The 23,833-nt window shown below is 41.6% G+C and overlaps 1 protein-coding gene across 1 annotated transcript in view; it reads right to left on the bottom strand.

Annotated features, from left to right (window-relative positions):
* The window catches only part of LOC126412589 (uncharacterized), a 236,615-nt gene that overhangs the window by 76,413 nt on the left and 136,369 nt on the right, over window positions 1-23,833 (bottom strand). The window lies entirely within an intron of this gene.

Here is a 23,833-nt window from a genome sequence, read left to right as displayed (position 1 = left end):
CCTCTACGATTTTTACCCTCCACGCTGCCCTCCAATGCTAAATTTGTGATCGCTTGATGCCTCAAAACATGTCCTACCAACCGATCCCTTCTTCTAGTCAAGTTGTGCCACAAACTTCTCTTCTCCCCAATCCTATTCAATACCTCCTCATTAGTTACGTGATCTACCCACCTTATCTTCAGCATTCTTCTGTAGCACCACATTTCGAAAGCTTCTATTCTCTTCTTGTCCAAACTGGTTATCGTCCATGTTTCACTTCCATACATGGCTACACTCCATACAAATACTTTCAGAAACGACTTCCTGACACTTAAATCTATACTCGATGTTAACAAATTTCTCTTCTTCAGAAACGATTTCCTTGCCATTGCCAGTCTACATTTTATATCCTCTCTACTTCGACCATCATCAGTTATTTTACTCCCTAAATAGCAAAACTCCTTTACTCATTTCCTAATCTAATCCCCTCAGCATCACTCGATTTAATTTGACTACATTCCATTATCCTCGTTTTGCTTTTGTTGATGTTCATCTTATATCCTCCTTTCAAGACACTGTCCATTCCGTTCAACTGCTCTTCCAAGTCCTTTGCTGTCTCTGACAGAATTACAATGTCATCGGCAAACCTCAAAGTTTTTACTTCTTCTTCATGAATTTTAATACCTACTCCGAATTTTTCTTTCGTTTCCTTCACTGCTTGCTCAATATACAGATTGAATAACATCGGGGAGAGGCTACAACCCTGTCTCACTCCTTTCCCAACCACTGCTTCCCTTTCATGCCCCTCGACTCTTATAACTGCCATCTGGTTTCTGTACAAATTGTAAACAGCCTTTCGCTCCCTGTATTTTACCCCTGCCACCTCTAGAATTTGAAAGAGAGTATTCCAGTTAACGTTGTCAAAAGCTTTCTCTAAGTCTACAAATGCTAGAAACGTAGGTTTGCCTTTTCTTAATCTTTCTTCTAAGATAAGTCGTAAGGTTAGTATTGCCTCACGTGTTCCAACATTTCTACGGAATCCAAACTGATCTTCCCCAAGGTCCACTTCTACCAGTTTTTCCATTCGTCTGTAAAGAATTCGTGTTAGTATTTTGCAGCTGTGACTTATTAAACTGATAGTTCGGTAATTTTCACATCTGTCAACACCTGCTTTCTTTGGGATTGGAATTATTATATTCTTCTTGAAGTCTGTGGGTATTTCGCCTGTCTCATACATCTTGCTCACCAGATGGTAGAGTTTTGTCATGACTGGCTCCCCCAAGGCCATCAGTAGTTCTAATGGAATGTTGTCTACTCCTGGGGCCTTGTTTCGACTCAGGTCTTTCAGTGCTCTGTCAAACTCTTCACGCAGTATCTTATCTCCCATTTCATCTTTATCTACATCCTCTTCCATTTCCATAATATTGTCCTCAAGTACATCGCCCTTGTATAAACCTTCTATATACTCCTTCCACCTTTCTGCCTTCCCTTCTTTGCTTAGAACTGGGTTGCCATCTGAGCACTTGATATTCATACAAGTGGTTCTCTTCTCTCCAAAGGTCTCTTTAATTTTCCTGTAGGCAGTATCTATCTTACCCCTAGTGAGACAAGCCTCTACATCCTTACATTTGTCCTCTAGCCATCCCTACTTAGCCATTTTGCACTTCCTGTCGATCTCATTTTTCAGACGTTTGTATTCCTTTTTGCCTGCTTCATTTACTGTATTTTTATATTTTCTCCTTTCATCAATTAAATTCAATATTTCTTCTGTTACCCAAGGATTTCTATTAGCCCTCGTATTTTTACCTACTTGATCCTCTGCTGCCTTCACTACTTCATCCCTCAGAGCCACCCATTCTTCTTCTACTGTATTTCTTTCCCCCATTCCTGTCAATTGTTCCCTTATGCTCTCCCTGAAACTCTGTACAACCTCTGGTTCTTTCAGTTTATCCAGGTCCCATCTCCTTAAATTCCCACCTTTTTGCAGTTTCTTCAGTTTCAATCCGCAATTCATAACCAATAGATTGTGGTCAGAATCCACATTTGCCCCTGGAAATGTCTTACAACTTAAAACCTGGTTCCTATATCTCTGTCTTACCATTATGTAATCTATCTGATACTTTTTAGTATCTCCAGGATTCTTCCAGGTATACAACCTTCTTTCATGATTCTTGAACCAAGTGTTAGCTATGATTAAGTTATGCTCTGTGCAAAGTTCTACAAGGCGGCTTCCTCTTTCATTTCTTCCCCCAAATCCATATTCACCTACTATGTTTCCTTCTCTTCCTTTTCCTACTGACGAATTCCAGTCACCCATGACTATTAAATTTTCGTCTCCCTTCACTACCTGAATAATTTCTTTTATCTCGTCATACATTTCATCAATTTCTTCATCATCTGCAGAGCTAGTTGGCATATAAACTTGTACTACTGTAGTAGGCATGGGCTTTGTGTCTATCTTGGCCACAATAATGCGTTCACTATGCTGTTTGTAGTAGCTAACCCGCACTCCTACTTTTTTATTCATTATTAAACCTACTCCTGCATTACCCCTATTTGATTTTGTATTTATAACCCTGTAATCACTTGACCAAAAGTCTTGTTCCTCCTGCCACCGAACTTCACTAATTCCCACTATATCTAACTTTAACCTATCCATTTCCCTTTTTAAATTTTCTAACCTACCTGCCCGATTAAGGGATCTGACATTCCACGCTCCGATCGGTAGAACGCCAGTTTTCTTTCTCCTGATAACGACATCCTCTTGAGTAGTCCCCGCCCGGAGATCCGAATGGGGGACTATTTTACCTCCGGAATATTTTACCCAAGAGGACGCCTTCATCATTTAATCATACAGTAAATCTGCATGTCCTCGGGAGAAATTACGGCTGTAGTTTCCCCTTGCTTTCAGCCGTTCGCAGTACCAGCACAGCAAGGCCGTTTTGGTTAATGTTACAAAGCCAGATCAGTCAATCATCCAGACTGTTGCCCCTGCAACTACTGAAAAGGCTGCTGCCCCTCTTCAGGAACCATACGTTTGTCTGGCCTCTCAACAGATACCCCTCCGTTGTGGTTGCACCTACGGTACGGCCATCTGTATCGCTGAGGCACGCAAGCCGCCCCACCAACGGCAATGTCCATGGTCATGGTTCCAGATGAGCACTTATTCATGAGACGTAGGCAAACATGGCAGTGCCCACATCGTGCGACACCTCACTTTAGTGAATACCAACCCTAATGCAGAGATGGCAGTAGAATTATTGTGTTGGCCATCATGCCGGTGTGGGCGTGGAGGGGCTCCACCTCTACTTTTTAAAAAAAAAAAAAAAAAAAAAAAAAAAAAAAAAAAAGGCGCAGTTGTTAAACCGCTTCGTGCTGCTGCAATGGCAGGTTATCAAGATTTAAGTTTCAATGTGGTGTTATGGTCAGCGTACGAACTGTAGGGCTCAGTACCTCCTAGGCAGCGATGGTGATTTTCCCGTACGACCATTTCACGAGCGTACCGTGGATATCAGGAATCCGGTAAAACACAAAATCTCCGACATCGCTGCTGCTGGAAAAACATCCTGCAAGAACGAGGCCAACGACATCTGAAAATAATCGTTCAGCGTGACAAATGAGCAACCGTTCCTGAAACTGCTGCAGATTGCAGTACTGGGCCACCAACAGGTGTCAGCGTGCGAACCATTCAACGAAACGTCATCGATATGGGCTTTAGGAGCCAAAGGCGCACTTGTGTACCCTTAATGACTAAACGACACAAAGCATTACGCCTAGTGTGGACCAGCCAACACCGAGAATGGACTGTTGACGACTGGAAACAAGTTGCCAGATCGGACGAATCTCGTTTCAGATTGTATCGAGCGGATGGGCATGTACGGGTATGGAGACAGCTTAATGAATCTATGGACCTGCATGTTAGCAGGGGACTGTTCTAGCTGATGGAGGCTCTGTAAAGCTGTGGCACATGTGCACTTGGGGTGATATATATATCCCCTGATACGTCTAGATAAGAATGTGACTGGTGACACTTCCATAAGCATCCTGTCTGATCACCTGCATCCATTCATACCCATTGTGCATTCCGACGGACTTTGGCAATTCCAGCAGGACAATGCAACACCAGACATGTCTAGAGTTTTTACGGAGTGGCTCCAGGAACACTCTTCTGAGTTTAAACACTTCCGTTGGCCACCATACTCCTCAGACATGCACATTATTTAGCATATTTGGGAAGTCTTGCAACGTGTTGTTGAGAAGAGATCTCCACCTCCTTACGGATTTATGGACAGCGCAGCAGGATTTATAGTGTCAATTCCTCCATCACTACTTGGGACATTAGTCGAGTCCATGCCAGGTCGTGCTGCGGCACTTATGCGTGCTCGCAGTAGCCCTACACGATATTAGGCATTTGCACCATTTTCTTTGGCTATTCAGTGTAGGAAAGTTGGCAGCCCTGAATTTCTTTCATACCTCTGGTATGATATAAAATAAGACTTGTCGGATATGGCTGTAATTCATGAAATGGTTCTAGACTCTGCGAAACAATACCAATTGGTCTGAGAGCACTACAGGATTAAGATTGGAACATTGCAATTGATAAAATTACGACACATATGAAAGAGGCACTGTTTTTGAACTGTATAATGTGTATTAACCCCCTAGTGATAGAGTTACTTTTTGTTATTTTTGTTTGCATTTATTACTTTTCGTTGCAACAAAAGAAAATTAGATGTTCAAACTGAAAAATGTAAGATTTACCTTGCTAGTTTTAATATCCACACATCAAAAAAAGTTTTGCATCCCCCCAGTTCCCATAACTCCTGAAGTTCGACGTTGACTGTGGATATTGTATCACAGACACAGTTCCTTCGACTGGTCAGAGATGTCATTAAACCCGCCCAAAGATATAAAAAACCGTGCATGAGCAGCGCCTGTTAGACGGACGGGGTCTGACAGCCGATCACTTCCAGCCATTCCACCACGAAGAAGGTACACGGCCCGTGTTATCTGTATTCAACCATGCCCAGACGGTGAATACCGTGGTTCGATAGTGCCCGCATTGATACTCGCCAGCAAGGGCTCTCAACAAGCGAAGTATCCAGGCGTCTCGGAATAAACCAAACCGATGTTGTTGGTACATGGAGGAGATACAAAGAGACAGGACTGCCGATGATATGCCTCGCTCAGGCCGCCCAAGGGTGGATGATCGCTACCTACGGATTATGGCTCGGAGGAACCCTGACAGCAACGCCACCATGTTGACTAATGCTTTTCGTGCAGATACGAGCCGTCGTATTACGACTCAAACTGTGCGCAGTCGGCTGCATGATGTGCAACTTCACTCAAGATGTCCATGGCGATGTCCATCTTTGCAACCACGACACCATGCAGCGCGGGACAGATTGGTCCAACAACATGCCGAATGGCATCATGTTCTCTTCATCGATGAGTGTCGCATATGGCTTCAACCAAACAATTGGAGGCCAATCGGTCAGGCTGAACGCCTTAGAGACACTGTCCAGCGAGTGCAGCAAGGTGGAGCTTCCCTGTTGCTTTGGGGTGGCATTATGTGGGGCCGACGTACACTGGTGGTCATGGAAGGCGCCGTAACGGCTGTACGATACGTGAATGCCATCCTCCGACCGACAGTGCAACCATATTGGCAGCATACTGGCGAGGCATTCGTCTTCATGGACGACAATTCGTGCCTCCATCGTGCATATCTTGTGAATGACTTCCTCCAGGATAACGACATCGCCAGACTAGAGTGGCCAGCATGTTCTCCAAACAATGAACCCTTTCGAACATACCTGGGATAGATTGAAAAGATCTGTTTATGAACGACGTGTCCCACCAACTACTCTTAGGGATCTACGCCGAATCGCCGTTGAGGAGTGGGACATTCTGGAGCAACAGCGCCTTGATGAACTTGTGGATAGTACGCCACGACGAACACAGGCATGCATCAAAGCAAGAGGATGTGCTGCTGGGAATTAGAGATGCAAGTGTGGACAGCAATCAGGACCACCACCTCTGAAGATCTCGCTGTATGGTGGTAGAACATTCAATGTGTGGTTCTCTTGAGCAATAAATGATGTTTATGTTGATCTCTATTTATATTTTCTGTACAGGTTGCGGAACTCTCGGGACCGAGGTGATGCAAAACTTTTTTTGATGTGTGTATTTCTTTCCCTTTATAGCTCTTATGACCTTTCTGTATTACAGATATAAAGCGCTGATTGTACTTCCGTCCTGGTACAAATATCAGAATCTTAAATTTTATTTGTAACGAAGGAGGTTTATTCATAGAGGTTTTAAGGTACATAGCCGCTGTGAATGAGTGCCCGAGAACCCGACCTACGAACCAAATTTGTCCTACTACAAAGACAACTGTTGCCACCGCTACTTTTAGTCTACGAGTTAAATATGTGAACAAAAATCTTCCACTTCAGGCATTGGCGATTAACTAACTCTTTATGCCCAGAACGTGTTACAGTATACGTTGGACACTAGCAATTGTTTTCCTTTAAGTGTGTAGCAGCACTGAACGATGTACAAATTAATATTTGGTTTTGACAAATAAATAACCTGCAATTCGAATAAACGGTCTTGTCACGTTAAGGCAAACAACGCTGTATCACAAATCTCAAATTCCAGGATTCTGGTACCACAATATCCCGCAGTTAAGTTGTACCCACCAGCTCAATATAGTTCAACACTAGTTCCACAGAAAGTCCACCCCTGCCCTGGAGTACGGGACTACAAGTCCCACCGCCACACCCTCACCTGCCCATGTTAGGCAAAATTCTTCTGCTTGACTCATGTAGTACTATCACCGTCAGAGGGTGGTACGGGACTACAAGTCCCACCGCCACACCTCCAAAGTGAATTGCAGTGACGGAGCCACTGCCCTGTGGAAATTTACTGCCTCGTCAGAGGGCGGTACGGGACTACAAGTCCCACCGCTTCACCCCCAAAGTGAATTGCAGTGACGGAGCCACTGCCCTGTGGAAATTTACTGCCTCACCAACACAGTTAGACCACAATAGACCGGTGATGCTGTATTGTAACATATCACCCCGGACTACAAGTCCATTAACTCTGAACTGGCGCAACAGTACAATAAGTCAGAACAAAATATAAGTCTAAGTCTGTTTAGATTCCGTAGAAATATTGGAACACGTGAGGCAATACTGACCCTACGACCTATCTTATAAGCTAGATTAAGGAAAGGCAAACCCACGCTTCTAGCATTTGTAGACGTAGAGAAAGCTTTTGACAATGTTGACTGAAATACTCTATTTCAAACTCTAAAGGTGGCAGGGGTAAAATACAGGAAGCGAAAGGCTATTTACAATTTGTACAGAAACCAGATGGCAGTTATACGAGTCGAGGGGCATGAAAGGGAAGCAGTGGTTGAGAAGGGAGTGAGACAGGGTTGTAGCCTCTCCCCGATGTTGCTCAATCTGTATATTGAGCAAGCAGTGAAGGAAACAAAAGAAAACTTCGGAGTAGATATTAAAATCCAAAAGAAAACTTCGGAGTAGATATTAAAATCCGGATCCGGAGGTAAAATAGTCCCCCATTCGGATCTCCGGGCGGGGACTACTCAAGAGGACGCCGTTATCAGGAGAAAGAAAACTGGCATTCTACGGATCGGAGCGTGGAATGTCAGATCCCTTAATCGGGCAGGTAGGTTAGAAAATTTAAAACGGGAAATGGATAGGTTAAAGTTAGATAAAGTGGGAATTAGTGAAGTTCGGTGGCAGGAGAAACAAGACTTCTGGTCAGGTGATTACAGGGTTATAAATACAAAATCAAATTGGGGGTAATGCAGGAGTAGGTTTAATAATGAATGAAAAAATAGGAGTGCGGGTAAGCTACTACAAACAGCATAGTGAACGTATTATTGTGGCCAAGATAGACACGACGCCCATGCCTACTACAGTAGTACAAGTTTATTTGTCAACTAGCTCCGCAGATGACGAAACGATTGATGATATGTGTGATGAGAAAAAAGAAATTACTCATATAGTGAAGGGACACGAAAATTTAATAGTCATGGGTAAGTGGAACTCGATAGTAGGAAAAGGAAGAGTAGGAAACGTAGTAGGTGAATATGGAATGGGAGTAAGGAGTTTAAGAGGAAGGCCCCTCGTAGAATTTTCCATAGAGCATAACTTAATCATAGCTAACACTTGCTTCAAGAATCATAAAAGAAGGCTGTATAAATGGAAGAAGCCTGGGGATACTGGAAGGCCGCAGATAGATTATATAATGGTAAGACAGATATTCCGGAAGCAGGTTTTAAATATAAGAGATTTCCAGGGGCAGATGTGGACTCTGACCACAATCTATTGGTTATGATCTGTAATTTAAAACTGAAGAAACTGCAGACAGGTGGGAATTTGAGGAGATGAGACCTGGATAAAGTGAAAGAACCAGAGGTTATAGAGAGCTTCAAGGAGAGCATTAGGGAACGATTGACACGAATGAGGGAAAGAAGTACAGTAGGAGAAGAATGGGTATCTTTGAGAGATGAAATTGTGAAGGTAGCAGAGGATCAAGTAGGTAAAAAGACGAGGGCCAATAGAAATCCTTGGGTAACAGAAGAGATATTTTATTTAATTGATGAAAGGAGAAAATAATTAAAAAAATGCAGTAAATGAAGCAGGCAGAAAGGAAGACAAAAGTCTCAAAAATGAGATCGACAGGAAGTGCAAAATGGCTAAGGAGGGATGGCTAGAGGACAAATGTAAGGATGTAGAGGCTTATCTCACTAGGGGTAAGATAGATACTGCCTACAGGAAAATTAAAGAGACCTTTGAAGAAAAGAGAACTTGTTGCATGAACATCAAGAACTCAGATGGAAACCCAGTTCTAAGCGAAGAAGGGAAAGCACAAAGGTGGACAGAGTATATAGAGGGTCTACACAAAGGCAATGTTCTTGAGCCCAATATAATAGAAATGGAAGAGAATGTAGACGAAGATGAAGTAGGAGATATGATACTGCGTGAAGAGTTTGACAGAGCACTGAAAGACCTAAGTCGAAACAAGTTCCCGGGAGTAGACAACTTTCCTCTAGAACTACTGACAGCCTCGGGAGAGCCAGGCCTAACAAAACTCTACCATCTAGTGAGCAAAATGTATGAGACAGGCGAAATACCCTCAGGCTTCAAGAAGAATATAATAATTCAAATCCCAAAGAAGGCAGGTGAAAATTACCGAACTATCAGTTTAATAAGTCACAGCTGCAAAATACTAACGTGAATTTTTTACAGAAGAATGGAAAAACTGGTACAAGCCGACCTTGGGGAAGATCAGTTTGGATTCCGTAGAAATGTTGGAACACGTGAGGCAATACTGATCCTACGACTTATCTTAGAAAGTAGATTAAGGAAAGGCAAACCTACGTTTCTATGATTTCTAGACTTAGAGGAAGCTTTTGAAAATGTTGACTGGAATACTCTCATTCAAATTCTGGAGTTGGCAGGGGTAAAATACGGGGAGCGAAAGGCTATTTACAATTTGTACAGAAACCAGATGGTAGTTATAAGAGTCGAGGGGCATGAAAGGGAAGCAGTGGTTGGGAAGGGAGTGAGACAGGGTTGTAGCCTCTCCCCGATGTTATTCAATCTGTGTATTGAGCAAGCAGTAAAGGAAACAAAAGAAAAATTCGGAGTAGGAATTAAAATCCATGAAGAAGAAATAAAACTTTGAGGATCGCCGATGACATTGTAATTCTGTCAGAGACAGCAAAGGACTTGGAAGAGCAGTTGAACGGAATGGATAGTGTCTTGAAGGGAAGATATAAGATGAACATCAACAAAAGCAAAACGAGGATAATGGAATTTAGTCGAATTAAGTCGGGTGATGCTGAGGGAATTAGATTAGGAAATGAGACACTTAAAAAGTAGTAAAGGAGTTTTGCTATTTGGGGAGCAAAGTAACTGATGATGGTCGAAGTAGAGAGGATATAAAATGTAAACTGGCAATGGCAAGGAAAGCGTTTCTGAAGAAGAGGAATTTGTTAACATGGAGTATAGATTTAAGTGCCAGGAAGTTGTTTCTGAGAGTATTTGTATGGAGTGTAGCCATGTATGGAAGTGAAACATGGACGATAAATAGTTTAGACAAGAAGAGAGTAGAAGCTTTCGAAATTGGTGCTACAGAAGAATGCTGAAGATTAGATGAGTAGATCACATAACTAATGAAGAGGTGTTGAACAGGATTGGGGAGAAGAGAAGTTTGTGGCACAACTTGACTAGAAGAAGGGATTGGTTGGTAGGGCATGTACCGAGGCATCAAGAATTCACCAATTTAGTATTGGAGGGCAGCGTGGAGGGTAAAAATCGTAGAGGGAGACCAAGAGATGAATACATCAAGGAGATTCAGAAGGATGTAGGTTGCAGTAGGTACTGGGAGATGAAGAAGCTTGCACAGGGTAGAGTAGCATGGAGAACTGCATCAAACCAGTCTCAGGACTGAAGACCACAACAACAACACAACTCTGTTCTAAATAATTCTGAAACTAAAGTGTTGTACTATCAAAAGTGGTTTGTTTACACACAGCCATCAGCTAATATCCCTCAACTATTTAAGGCCAAGAATTAGTGATGCAGACCTCGAATCGTAGGGGAAAAGTATCTCAAATAAGCGTAGGAAGCCGTATGAAACTCTTGATTTGCCCAAACCATCCTTTGAAGCGCAATATTCAAGGTACCACAACTCCCGTGACTTAAACGACCCCGTAACGTCAAACCGACTGTGCCAATTCGACACACTTCTGCAGACTGAAATCTTTCTTACGCTCTGACAGAGGCCATACTACCTATCAGCAACATGTTAAAATTTTTGTGAGCCATCAAAATGAACAAACGATCAACGCTACTACTAGTTATAATTTTAATTTTGATTTTGCTCGTTGGCCGTCGTTATTTACTCAGCAGCCAGCTGTGACATGGTGGATTCTCTTTCTCACTCATTTGGCTTGGGTTCTTTTCTTTGGATTCTGCTTTTATCTACAACATGAAACAATTTATAAAACATAACCACAAGTACAAAACCTATCAGGGACATATCCGAATGAACAGAACTCACTCATGACGATTGCAGGTGAAGTCAGAATTTCTCTTTTGGCACGTATAAGGGATACGGGATCCATGTGTTAGAATCACAATTTAAAAGAGCCTTGGATGAATTAAGATCAAATAAGGCTGAAGGGATAGATAACACTCCATCACAATCTCTAAATTAATTGAGGAAGATGGAAACAAAACGACTGTTCACTTTGATGTGGAGAATATATGACACTGGCGATACACCACCTGACTTCCGGAAAAATATCATCCACACAATTCCAAAGATTGCAAGAGCTGACAAGGGCGATAAATATAGCACAACCAGCTTAACGTATCATGCATCTGAGTTGCTAACAAGAATAATACACATAAGAACGTAAAAGAACGTTATGGATGTGTTAGATGAAAATCAATTTGGCTTTAGGAAATAATAAAGTCATCAGAGGACAATTCTGACGTTTCAATTTATAACGGAAGCGAGACTAAAGAAAAATCAAGGCGCGTTCGTAAGATTTGTCGATCTCGAAAAATCTTTCTACGGTGTAAACAGGAGCTACATGTCCAACATTCTGAGGAAAATATGGGTAAGCTGTAGGGAGAGACGGGTAATATACAATATGTACAAATTCCAAGAGGCAACAATAAGAGTGTAAGCCCAAGAACGAAGTGCTCGTATTAAAAATGATTTAAAACAAGGATGTAGTATTTCACCCTTCTGTTGAATCAGTACATCGAAGCAATGATGGAAATAACTGGAAGGCTCAAGATTGCAATTACCATTCAAGATGAAATCATATCAATGATGAGATTCGCTGATGACATTGCTATCCTCCGTGAAAGTGCAGAAGAATGTACAGTCTAATGAGTACCGAATATGGAGTGTAAATCAAAGAAAGGCGAAAGTAATGAAAGATAGCAGAAATGAGAATAGAAAGACAGTTAAGATCACGAAGTAGATGAAGTTAAGGAATTCTTCTACTTAGGCAGTAAAATAACCCATGACGAATGGAGCAAGGAGGACATAAAAAGCAGATTAGAAGTGGCAAATAGAACCTCCTTGCCAAGTGAAGTCTACTAGTATCAAACATAAAACTTAATTTGAGAAATAAATTTCTTACAATGTAAGTTTGGAGCACAGCCATGTAAGGTAGCGAAACATGGATTATTTGAAACCCGGAACAGAAAAGTATCGAAGCATTTGAGATTTGGTGCTACAGAAGAATGCTGAAAATTAGGTGGAATGATAGCGTAAGGAATTAGGAGATTCCCCGAAGAATAGGCGAGGAAAGGAATATATGGAAAACGTTGCTAAGAAGAAAGTACACGGTGGTGCGACGTCTGTTAAGACGTCACGGACTAAGTTCCATGGTATCAGAGGCAGCTGTAGACTCTAGTGGAAAAGAATGTAGAGGAAGACAGAGAAATAATTGAGAATGTAGCTTGTAAATGCTACTCTGGATGTGGAATGAAGTTGGCACGGGAGATGATTTCATGACGAGCCGCATCAGACCAGACAAAGGATTAAATAAATAAAATAAAAACTGAAATCTGTGGAAACCAGGTGGGACATTCTACAAGGCTTCCATCTTTCCATTTCCCATCTCTCTAATTCCTCTTCTTTCCCCAAACTGGCGTGAAATGCTACAGCTGCTCTCCTCTTTATACTAATATACTGATTCATACGATATTGACACTTCGAGAAATGTATTGTGGCATCAAACATATCCTTCCAGGTGAAATAATTAAGTGATACTTGCTTATTATTTCGAATACCAAACATTAATCGGCCAGCTGTAGATCTTAACAGTAAACTTCCTCAACAGCTAGTCACCTCAGTAAATTTCCTCCCATGTCTTCTCTCTCTCTCCATTGAATGTTTCGTTTCATTTAGTCCGATATCGAAAGGGATACTGATGTGAATCAATACTGGTATTGCAAATGTGTGCGGGAAACCTGCTCCGAGAGTCTCTTTATGTTCGTCTTTTCAGAGATGCTTGTGGAACCTCAGCTGTTCAGTACAGATTGTCAAATCAAACACCTTTCAGTCGTCTAAATTTGCAGACTGTTATCTTATTGGGGTATGACTTCCATTGTTATATTTCACCATCTTCGGGCCCCAACTTCAGCTCAGCATTTAAAGACTGGTGTCTGTAATCAGTTATAAATATACAGATAATAGTCTTCGAATGCTGGCCCCTATTTTGACCAGAATCGAGGTTGGAGTCTTCCTACACATTGGTCAGGGGGCAGTAGATAGCGTATTATAATGCCGAAAGTACTAGCCCAATAAAATAACGGTTTCGAAAATTAGATGGCTGAAAGGTATCGCTGCCTCCTAAAGAAGTGACGCTCTCAGAAGGCGAGGGGAAACAAAGTGAAACTTCACTGGTTGAGAGTGAGATATTATTTCAGTGAATCAATCCACATTTACAAAGAACTTGTCACTCTCTTTTGGGTCATCAGTTTTCTGACTGGTCTGATGCGGCCTGACACGATTTCCGCTCCTGTGTTAACTTGCTCCTCTCAGAGTAGCACTTTCAACCTATGTCCTCTATTATTTGCTTGATGTATTCCAATCTCTGTATTCATCTACAGTTCTTGCCTTCTACAGCTCCCTCTAGTACCATGGAAGCCATTCCCTCATCTCTTAACAGATGTGCTATCACGCTGACCCTTCTCCTTATCAGTGTTTTCCACATATTCCTTTCCTCTCCGATTCGGCACAGAACCTCCTCATTCCTTACCTTTTCAGACCACCTAGTTTTCAACATTCGTCCGTAGCATCATATCTCAAATGCTTCGATTCTCTTCTGTTCCGGTTTTCCCACAGTCCATGTTTCACTACCATACAATTCTCTATACTCAAGATGTGCATTCTCAGAACTTTCTTCCTCAAATTAAGGCCGATGTTTGATATTAGTAGACTTCTCTTGGCCGGGAATGCCCTTTTTCCCATTGGTAGTCTGCTTTTGATGTCCTCCTAGCTCCGTCCGTCACTCGTTATTTTACTGCCTAATAGCAGAATTACTTAACTTCTTCGTGACCATCGATCTCGATATTAAGTTTTTCGCTGTTCCCATTTCTACTACTTTTCATTGCCTTCGTCTTTCTTCGATTTACTCTCACTCCATACTCTGCACTCATTGCACTGCTCATTCCGTTCAGCAGATCATGTAATTCTTCTTCACTTTCACTCAGGATAGCGATGCCATCATTCGAGTCTGCCAGGGACACGGTTTTAATCTACCAGGAAGTTTCTGTCAGGTGTTGATAATGTAGTCCCGCACGAAGGCATGGTATCTCCGTGTGCTTCACAGTGATCACTCAACGTCTGACGCTGTTCACGCCACTTGTACATCCTACCAGGCATGGTAACAATACCTGACACGCTCAGTACTAATCTACTCTGGTGGACGTTCTACTTGTTGTAGAGAAAGACAGCTCTTATAATTCACACACCCGCCTATGATGTGTATATGTAGGACGTTACACTGACATGCAACCATGTCTGCTGGGTGCTCCATTTTTTTTTTGGCAGGCAGTGCGTAAGGCCACAAGTGTCTCATTGTCGGCGTCTCAGTTGCCCAGTCGCTCTCCGTCTGTCTCGATCGTCGTCGCTGACGAAATTCGGGAACAGCATCCCCAACATTTTGGCAGCTCCTGCACGCGGGGTGAGCACCGCACCTCATTGTTTTCCTAGCTCTGTACTCCATCCTCTCAACTCTTGCTAGGCCCTTGATAGATTACTCTTTGGGGTGAGTACCCATAAAAAATCGATGTTACGTCTCTGTCTATTATTTAACATGTATGCATGTGAGCTCGAATTATTTTACTTAAATTAGTAGGTACCTCTCCCACAGATAAGTCCTATATCTAACATAGGAAATACGGTTCTCGAAGTCCACTTTACTCGTCTCCTGGCTTCCAGAAACACTAATAAATTCCTTTACTTTTTTTCTCCAACAAATATGAATCTTTATTAAGTTGAGCACGTGCACAAGGTAGAAGATACAGTATGTCTTTTACATCACGGTAAATAACAAGTAATTATAAGAAAGTAATTATAAAAATAGTACGGGACCCGAGCCTCTGTTGCAAGTGGGGAAATAAGCTGGCTGTGCAGGCGACAAATAACATTCACCTTTACTTAGATTGCTTAATACAGTGTGGTCATAAAGACTCGATCTAAGAAATAATGACTGCATTTAGATAATACGTAATTATAACTCATTTCTGTGATAACGAGGGCCTATTGCTTTTATCCAGGATAATCAAGACGGATGCTTCCGATAGAGGAACGTGTCACTGTTGTTAACGCGTGGTTTATCTTATCTGGATGGCCAACAGGAGTTCTCTTGGAGATTTCAAAAGCCAGCTGCAATAAAAGCAAACATATGGTTGTTTGTCAGAAAGTTCGAAAGAACTGGAAAATCCGACGATAAATCACGCTCATGGAGATCTTCTGTACCACAAGGAAATGTTCGACGGATCAGAGAAGCAGTCGATTCAAGACCGAATGAGTCAACTCGTCGTTTAAGCAACGAAGCAGACGCGCCACAATCAATAATTTAGAAAGTTTGACACTGTATGTTAAAGAGAAGACCGATCTGATTATGGCACTTCACAAATTGGGTCACGGACAGCTCGTGGAGCTCCTCCTTACGATCTGACAGACAAGCAGCAACCTTATGCATTACATTTTATTTCCTGGTGAGACGGCTTTCCACAACTGCCGCACTGGGTAACTGGTTACCTCAGACTACGACGGAATGGCAGAGACACATAAAGAAAGTATGTGCGACTCGGATTCACAGACAGTTTATGGATCCTTCGTGTTTCCAGAAGAGACGATTAGAGAAACTTTTAACTTGATATGCTGCGGCGTGTAAAGACATTGCTTTCCTCGAAGGTCGATAATATTTTTTATTTTTCTTTTGTGCATTACCTTGTGATAGTACGTATGTATCATTTATTTCAACTATTCTTTATTTGTTAATACGTCACATTCTTTCTTCATTCATTTTGCTACTGTTTTATATTTTATATTGTACTAATATGAATTTTCTGGTTTTATATGGTTTGTAAATCTTTGGTTAGCCTAGGAGAAGTACTGTGTCAGAGAGAGAGAGCGAACGACTATCGATAGAGAGCGTGCGAGTTTTGTGGTATCGTGGCCGGTTCGCGGGTGGAGAAACATTGCAAAGCTCGGCTTAAAAGTCGGTGATACGCGGAGAAAATATTAATTACAGCGCGTCCGCTGTGTTAATAGGAGATCGTGCATTGTTAAGTGAACAGTAAAACCTGAAAAGTATATTGTGTGTTTGCGGTGACGATTTTACATACTGTGTGAACTTGTGACAATTAGCCGTCAACCAGACACCATTGTCGTGTGGAGACACTAACTGTTAGAATTGCGTGAAGGTGGAACAAACCAAAATGTTAAGTAAAAGAACAGTGCTGTGATTTGATCAAGAAACATTTATTATATCATCAAAACTGTCTTAAAGACGACGACGTAAATTGAACTGACGTTTAACTGACTGTTATAGTGATAAAACACATGTGACTTTTCCTGTGGCAACACGGACAAACGAACTGTGCGAAGTATTGGCATTAACCGGCTATATATCGTAAAATACTAAAGGCATTGCATAATTCCGAACTACCCGCACAGCGTGATTGATAAAGTTTTATTAATAAAACGTCGCGCGCGTAACGACAACGCACACACTGGAACTATTATTATCGCGCCAGTGCTGCCAGCTGATTCGACTACAACGAAGACGTGGACCACCGCCGTAACTGGAATATTAATGAAACAGGAGGACTGGAATATTAACGAAACAGGAGGATCCGTCATTATCTTCACGCCACGAACCAGGATTCACTTCACACATCGTCCGCGCGGACCACCGCTGACGTCACCGCACTGCCTGCAGTAACAGTTAAGACATTAAAAGAAAATTATTACGCTCTCTCTCATTTCAAAATTAAAGACAATTGCAGTTATCTATTTTAAAAGTACTGTCACGATATCAAGGTTCAATTTTGTTTAGTTCCAATAAATATTCTTTCCATTATTTCGTGTTGTTGACAGTACTGAAAACCCGCCAAATTAAAGTTCAATTAATAATTTTCTTTCAAAATTCTTCTAAGACATTTTGCTGCTCATCATAATTTTATTTTAATGTTTATGTGTAACATCTTTTGGAGGCAGTACATATTTTATTTTTTTGTGAAGTAAAATTAGCTACCATAAAATTACGTATATTACTAGCTGATGCTGTCCGCCATTACTGCTTGAAAACTAACCAATAGTATTTTTGCACCTATTTTCTCGTTTGCTGTCAGCTTAAAAACAAAATTACGTATTTCCTGGGCATCTAGCAGATCCGCGATCTCTATGTAGGCCCCTACAATATTTTTTTTTTTTTTTTACTTTTGCAGGTTTACTGGAATTATATTGACTTTAATTGTTCATTTGGCCCCCGTTAAAGTGATTTATCGCATCTATATAATAATTGTACTGAATTACCTAATTTATTTTTTTATTACGTAAACATTGACATACCATATTTAGATTAAAATTGACGTCTTATTGGCCCTACATAAGATTCTGCACGTTCTGACAAAGACTATGCCAATTTTTTTTTTTCCGTCCATGACTAACAGGGGTAGTCAGATTCCTTGTATGGGTCATGCTTTATTATTTAAAAGGTTTTTTTTTCAGAAGTAGAGAACCAGTTTCTTTACAAGCGGTTCCTGCAACCACAGTTTCAGTAGTCGGTATTGCGGCAATGCCGACGCTGTAGTGTTCCGTTGTATTCCAACAGGGTGGAGCACCCCTTCATTTTGCTCTCACAGTGCGGAGTACGTAAATCGAAGATTCGCCAGCAGATAGATAAGCGGAGGTTCAGCTGGACTGTGGCCTTCGATTTCTTCGTCTTCGGGGTACATAAAGTCAAAGGTGGACATAACGAAATCTCCAGGAACAAAGATGTTAAATCTGGTTCACAGCGTCGGCTATTTCACCACGTATGCTTCAGAGTGTATTCAGGTTTCCCTTCAACGTTCGGGCAATGCTTTTAAATGGATGGAGGCAATGATGTACTGGGATGAAACTGAATACGTAAACTAGCAGTAAATATACATACGCTTTATATAAATTTATCTATTATTTCTTAATAACGGATTATTACCACCTTCCATATTTCTTTACTTATGTCTTGATCACATCAAAACTTAGAATTTGTGAAGCAACATTCAGTGTGAACACCAGTAAGCCTTATGCCTCAGTAGGGCGATAAGTTGACACCCCGCTAAGGCATAGGTTTTGTTGCTACTCATACCGAATTTTGTTTCATAAAATCTAAGTTTTGTCGCGATGATGCCAGTAGCCGAAACGACTTTCTGAGTAAATAAATATACCAAGTGATCTAGACGGCTTTATTCATAATAAAAAAAAATGGCTCTGAGCACTATGGCACTCAACATCTGAGGTCATCAGTTCCCTAGAACTTAGAACTACTTAAACCTAACTAACCTAGGGACATCACACACATCCATGCCCGAGGCAGGATTCGAACCTGCGACCGTAGCAGTCACGCGATTCCGGACTGAAGCGCTTAGAACCGCATGGCCACCGCGACCGGCTATTCATAATCATAGCCAACTCATATAGGACATTTATTTCCCTCATTAATACGTTCATTCTCATTACTTATGAATTAATTTCGCCAGCACAGCTTCTTCTAGAAACTTATTAGTTCAAAAGCATTACCATGGCCTGTGTAAACAGATAACAGTGACAGTATGATTCTGATTTGGCGTTGGTCAGAAGGTGGGGTTATTTGAAAAGCTACGACTCTTCATTCATTATTGTGCTTTTGATCTAATGGCACTGTATTTAATGAAGCCAAAAAGCACTTGGGAAAGCCCTATTATGAAAGTAACTTCAATACCATGTATTTCGTGTTTAGTCCACTAATAAGTTACATACAGTATTGAATTAAGACGCTGGAATGTAAATTATCCGTGGGAAAATATGTCCCATGCGAGGTGCTGTGCACAGCGATGAATAAGTTTGAAGTCGAGTGATAGACGCATAGAATTAGGCCTCCTTCTGAAAAACACCTCCCTGTTGCTATGCGCGTCTCTGCAAAAAGTGCAGACGGACAATGTTTGTGTAAATGTTAAATCTGTTGTGAATCGGTTGCTGCTTTTCCATACGTAACAAAGCTGCTGATGATTTTTGGTTTTAAACGGCCTGAATGATTCGCATTACTTGAACAGGACCCTGTGTACCGTGATTAATGACTTAACAGTGGTCCACACATTTCAAGAAGAGCTCAGTAATAACTCTAGTGGCGTTCTCACTGTTTAATCTCATTCCAGAATTATCAGTGCCAATAAGACAGATCGTAGAAACTGTGACGCTGAATAATTCTGTGCGTCTGAGGCTGTACAGCAATATCCCCCGCACCCACAAGAAACAAAAATCTTGACAATATAACATCTCTAGAATACGGTATTGATTCCAGTTCCACCATAGCACACCTATAATACGTACAAAAAATATGAAAGGAACGGCTTTGTCATTATTTTTCGAAACAAGACATCTTGTTACTAATTCTGCAAACTTGATGAAATATGCCGTGCAGCGTTGTTCACAATCACACTTCACTGAACAGGAACTAAATAATTGTCAGTATCGAAGTTCTTCTCACATAGCACGTCTGTGAGATGGATTACTATTGATAGAGTGACGTCATCTGTGGTACGAATTTCGTGTACAATTGCAAGAGACGGACTGCCAAGTGAGTTAAGCAGCGATTCCTGCACCACCCCCTCCCCCCCCCCCCCCCCACTTTTATCCATAGAGAAAATATTATGAGGTAGATGGAGACCGGGGACTACCCCAAACATCATCACTTTTCTCTGAAATAAAGTTTATATTCTCTGTTGTTTACCAGCACCCCCAGAACCGAATAACATTTTTAATATTTCCTAAATTAAATTTAGTAGTTTTCAATAGAATTTCTGTCGTTTAGTTCATTACAGAATTGCATGGGATAGCATTTTTTTAAATCTTTAAACTTCCTGGCAGATTAAAACTGTGTTACGGACCGAGACTCGAAATCGGGACCTTTGCCTCCGCAGGCAAGTGTTCTACTATCTTTTTTTTTCCTTTTAATCTCATTTTGTTCGATATTGTTCGTTGCATTTTTTCGTGGCCGTCGTCAAGTTCATCGATGATTTACTCACTCAGTTTTTTATTGCAGAGAGCTGTCTAATCCTGTACCGAACACACTGAGGTATCTTTGTCTCTACCTCGTCTCCTACCTTCCAGAATTCACAGAAACTTTCCTGCGGACCTTGCAGAACTAGCACTCCTCAAAGAAAGGATATTACGGAGATATAGCTTAGCCACAGCTTTTCGCTCTGGAGCGGAGTGAAAATTTCATTCATATTCGTATCTTCAAAATATATTCAGTGCAGTCTTCGAAAACGGTGCTAATTATCAACAAATGGACAATGTTCTGAAAAACTACTGCAGATACACGCGTGAGACATGTTTTATTAGAATCACCAGACCAATAAAAAATTCGATATCGTGTTTTACTTTAACTTCGCACAGTTTTGCGATGGTTTGATATTAGCGAAATTGCTAAATTTCAGGCAAAATCTTTTATTAGCCATAACTCCGTAAGTAAACATTTCAACAAACTTATTTCTTTAGGATTACTTGTAGAATAGCATATTAAAATATTTTGATATCTTCGTGAACCATCCTGTATATGTCATTGTAAGCCGGCCGAAGTGGCCGTGCGGTTAAAGGCACTGCAGTCTGGAACCGCAAGACCGCTACGGTCGCAGGTTCGAATCCTGCCTCGGGCATGGATGTTTGTGATGTCCTTAGGTTAGTTAGGTTTAACTAGTTCTAAGTTCTAGGGGACTAATGACCTCAGCAGTCGAGTCCCATAGTGCTCAGAGCCATTTGAACCAATTTTGTCATTGTAATAGGCGACCCTTACGTTAAGCTTCCACCAGTAATACCTACGTACGTTCCACTGTTCATTGCAATCCTTACATCGTGTTTGTTGCAGTCACTTTTACCTGTGTGTCTGCTTATATGTTTATACGTAGTTCAGCTGCCATTCAGATGTTGGCTTTAAGTTTTCTGCCAACATGGACATCATGTCACATCGGTTCTCATCGTCATTACGCTACGTTTCCTGCAGTCAAATGCCTGTGGGTCAGTGCTCATGAAATCCGTCTATTTATTATCCTTCTTTCACATATACGTCGTTCTTGCTTCAGATTTCCCGCAGTGAAACATATGCAGCGTGAACTTCAAATTCTCTAATAAAATGTTCAGGGATATTGTCTGAGCACTAGATGTAAGTATCCTGAGGTCTCCGATGGATCGTTACAGCCTTATAATGTAATTATGATTATTCGGCAAGTTACTGTAATTAGTTTTATTTCTGTGACAAATTTACAACATTAAAAATGTCTGTAACAAGTAATCAACAAAACGTGCAATACAAAAATCACAGAGTATTGCAATAGCACTCAGACAGATAAAACCAAATGGTTATGTCGTCGCCGTCGCCGTGGGAACAGTGACTTGATTTCGGTGAGCCCACACACACAACGAGTATCGGTCAAGTACACCCACTCATACTGCTGTAACTCATGCTAACGTACAAGTAACACGGCCGGGAAAACGAAACGGAGAAAATACTGAGCGGTATTGAGAGCAAGATAGAGGATGAAGGGTAAAGTGGTCATAAATGTTGTCAACTGTATGTATAGTAAGTGAATGGAATATTCGGTTTCCAAATAAGGCGCACAGCGCATACCGTCGACATTTCAACTGTTGTGCAGATAGTTTCAGAGCAATACGATGCAATCTTAAAATGGTGCATGATATCAAATGCCGTTACGAAGGCGAGTCAAATGCAAACCTTAAATTTGTAATAACAAATCGAAATTTCGCCTCGTTATCCTGTAAGTTGGTAAGCGTGCTACAAACAGAGTGAAGAATGGCCTGTAGGTGGCACCATAGTGCAGATGCACTCACACCGTCGCAGTATCACTGTAAAGATGGCCGCCCCACTTGCGACTTGCACCAGGGAAGAAAAGCGTCCTGTCATTCGGTTTTTGCGTAGTGAAGGTGTGAAACCTATTGAAATTCATCTACGAATGAAGGTTCAGTACGGTGATGCATGTTTGTCACCGCAGCAAGTCTACGAATGGAGTGGGAAGTTCGCAAATGGCGTGACTTCAGTGGAAGATGCTGGTCGTCAAGGTCAGGCACAACGAGTTGTGACTCCACAGAACATTGCATCAGTTGAAGCCATAGTGAAGGAAAACCGCCGAGTGACACTGAATTACATTGCAGCATGTTTACAGATTAGTCATGGGTCAGCACACCACATTGTGCATGATGTGCTCCAGTTTCACAAAGTGTCTGCAAGATGGGTGCCACGGCAGCTGACTACAGAAATGAGAGAACGACGTGTCGATGCTTGTGAAGAACTTCTTCGGCGCTTTGAACGAGAAAGTAATGGCTTCCATGCAAGAATCGTTACTGGGGACGAAACCTGGGTTCACTTCTACCTCCCGGAAACGAAGAGAGCGAGCAAGGAATGGCGCCATTCCTCATCACCAAAAGCAAAGAAGTTTCGAACAGAACCATCAGCAGGTAAGGTCATGCTGACTTTTGGGGCGAAAAAGGCGTCATTTTGGAGCATTACATGTCTAGAGGTACTACTGTCACCAGTACAGCATACACAGATCTCCTAAAAAATCATCTGCGGCCTGCAATCAAATCAAAGCGACGTGGATTGCTGTCAGCAGGTATCTTATTGCAACATGACAATACAAGGCCCCACACTGCCCGTACAACAGTTGCAAGAATCGCAGACCTGCATTTTGAGTGTCTTCCTCATCCACAATACTCACCAGACATTGCCCCAAGTGATTTTCATATGTTTGGACCACTCAAATACGCAATAGGAGGAAAGAAGTTCCGTTCTGATGAAGACGTACGCCTCGCGGTGCATGAATGGTTGCGCGGACTACCAAAAGAATTTTTTTCTAAAGGAATTTATGCAGTTTGTAAGTGCTGGAGAACTTGCATTGAGCGTGGGGGAGATTATGTCGAAAAGTGATACAGCTTTGTACCACTTCTGCACAATAAATAATATTTTTAAAAAATATTTCAAGTTTTCATTTGACTCACCCTCGTACTTTGGAATGAGGCACCGGAAACCACGAACCCCTGTACCAAAACAGGAAATATGGCTGAGCATACTCCGGATCTTTGATAGTTGAGTTTTGTTATCACTGTGATTATGTGTCGGTGCACCTTACGATGGTTCCTTCAGGTTTCCAGCAGTCACACATAAGGAGGTATCAGTGTTCTAGACGATGCTTATTTCCTGTTTTTTTTGTTTTTTTTTGTTTTGCACTCATACAAGTATGTGAGCGACAATCGCAGTGCTTCTGACACATCTGTTTATCTACGTGTCTTTATGGTAATGATGATATGCTGTGTTTCGCAAGGCACTCTTAATCATGTGACTGTGTTAGTGACGATGCGCACGCAAGAAACAGGACAATGAAATGTCGTGTGGATAGACCCGTCGCCTGGTGCAAGTCTTTTAAGGTGACGCCAGTTTGGCGACTTGCGTATCGATGGGGATGATATGATGAAGACAATACCCAGTTCCTGAATGGAGAAACCCTCCAACCTAGGCAGG

This window comes from Schistocerca serialis, chromosome 7, assembly GCF_023864345.2.
Source record: "Schistocerca serialis cubense isolate TAMUIC-IGC-003099 chromosome 7, iqSchSeri2.2, whole genome shotgun sequence".
NCBI lineage: Eukaryota > Metazoa > Arthropoda > Insecta > Orthoptera > Acrididae > Schistocerca > Schistocerca serialis.
This window is presented reverse-complemented; position numbering and strand designations above follow the sequence as displayed.